The sequence below is a fragment of the Hordeum vulgare genome, chromosome 4H (assembly GCF_904849725.1).
Source record: "Hordeum vulgare subsp. vulgare chromosome 4H, MorexV3_pseudomolecules_assembly, whole genome shotgun sequence".
Lineage (NCBI taxonomy): Eukaryota > Viridiplantae > Streptophyta > Magnoliopsida > Poales > Poaceae > Hordeum > Hordeum vulgare.
This window is the reverse complement of record NC_058521.1, coordinates 195,159,825-195,161,925: the sequence shown is the minus strand read 5'-3', so window position 1 is coordinate 195,161,925 and position 2,101 is coordinate 195,159,825. Positions and strand designations below refer to the sequence as shown.

General features: G+C 42.6%; 1 long non-coding RNA gene across 1 annotated transcript; it reads left to right on the top strand.

Annotated features, from left to right (window-relative positions):
- The first annotated feature begins 403 nt into the window (after positions 1 to 403).
- On the top strand, positions 404 to 1,441 carry LOC123446364. Its single transcript, XR_006631332.1, has 2 exons — positions 404 to 443; positions 1,256 to 1,441. It is a non-coding gene; the product is annotated as an uncharacterized LOC123446364 (long non-coding RNA).
- The last annotated feature ends 660 nt before the right edge of the window (positions 1,442 to 2,101 follow it).

Genomic DNA, 2,101 nt, shown 5'->3' with positions numbered 1-2,101 from the left:
ATCGATTAACCTGTTGATTATAGTAGATCAGTAGCACTGGTAACGCGATAGTACGTACAACTAGCTAAGCTAAGCAAGCAATGGCTGGAAATGTGGAGAGTGCTAGATAGAGGAGGTGGTAGGCATGCGATTCCTACCTTTTTAACCTGTTGATTATAGTAGGTGAGTAGCATTGTGTGCCCTAGGCAAGCTAAACTAGAAGCTAGCTAGAGCCTCCCTTGCTGCTTTTTTAACGGGCAAGCTTCCTGATTCCTAATTGATTGACAACAATTTTGTATATATCAACAACTGGTCATAAACTACCATTTTCATCTATGAGTGGGGTGATTCCCGCTCAACATCCTCATGTACGCATGCCCTTCTTCTAATCCCATGGCCCCACTGTCGCTGTTCGTCAGGTTCCGGTTCAGGTTCAGTTAGGAAAGGGGTTAACAAGATGGCAGGTAACTCCTTTTCATCTTTTCATCAATGAGAGACGAGAGAAGCAAGGCCAAGAGAAGGCAAGCTTAGTACAGTTTCGGGTTCAGTTTGTCGCTCTGAATCTTCAATACAGAGCCAGAGAACCTGACTCTTCCCCTTGACTGTCGTACGTGTCTTTCTTTCGGGTACCCATTACCCAACCCACCATCTAGTCTAGCTGTTTGCAGTAACTCTCTAAGCTGAACCTCCCCGCAAGATTAGATTACCAGCCAGTGCCATGTCATTTCCTGTAATCTCAACTGAAGAACAATGCATCACTCGGCCTTATTTTATACTTCTTCTACTAGTGATTGTTCCATGGAATAAAAGCTTAAGCAATACACTTGCAGGTTTTCCTAGGGTGAGTTCCACTCGAAATTTCCCTTTCCCAAATATGTCGCGGGGTCGCTCCAGGCGCGATAGGAAGGGCGGCTCGGGCACGGGGTCCCAACAGCCACCCGCTCGGCGCCGATGAGGACGAGGAGCGAGATGCCGGACCTGCTGTGCGACGGGGATGGGGTGTGACATCCGTGGCGTCTGACACGCCGTATCATACCATCTGACTCTGAGTAGTGGGTACTGACAGTTCTGCCTATGTTGCTAAGTAGGTTCGCGTCCCTTGCTGGTTATACCAGTGCTTAAGTCGTCATCCTTTATGGATCAATCATTGGGAGCTCTGTGTCTTGTTAGTATGTTGTCTTTGTTCTTTGTTTAGACTAACAGTGGGATGCAATCTTGTTGTCACCATTTGAACATCGCATATGTATATTTTTTTACCAGAGCCTATGCCTTGCAGGTGTTTTCACCGAGTTGATTCAGGAGATGCAAGTAAAAGGTGTACAGGTTAGATTCCAGGGGTCATTTGTTTTCCATGTGTGAACGTAATTTAGCTATAAAACCTGTTATCAGTTAGTTTTGATATTTAGTCATGCAATGGTGTAAAATACTTGGTTGGAATTGCTTGTTGAACTGTGCAGTTTAAGAGTATTCTGAGTGGGTTTATCTCTCTTTTTTAGATAATTTTATGATCCCTTGATTGAATCTGCAACGAGGAACTATCTCTATAGCTCTGCACTATGTCTCTATGATAATCAGAGTATACATTAGTCAAGTCTTATGATTAACTTGTACTGCTATACAAGTTGTGATGACATGGACCTGAATTTAAAGAACAAATCCTTTATGATTAGACGCACTTGATTTTAAATAACAGTAACTTTCTAGGATAAGGGAACCTTTTGAAGAAAATGTGGTGGGCCAGTCAAATGGCTTTGGATATATTGTGAAGACATAATAATCCTGACAGTGGTTGGGTTTCATATATGCGTGTATGCTACTGTTAAACCAATGCAAACCTAAGGCGTCTTCATTGAAGCGTTTTCTCTACACCTGCTAATCTATTTCCGTGCATTCATGTTATTTTTAGTTTCATTATGCATGTAGTTTTCAATAGCTGGACAAAGGCACGGCGCACGCCTTGCCCGTGCAAGCATCTATCATTGATTAATTTGTAATTCCATTATTTGTTGTTTTGTGTGTTTATGGCGGTAGTCTACTATGTTTTGGTAAGTAACTTCCGTATATATTTGCAGGCTGATATGTTTCCGGGAAAGACAGTGACATATAGAGTAGACAATCTGAG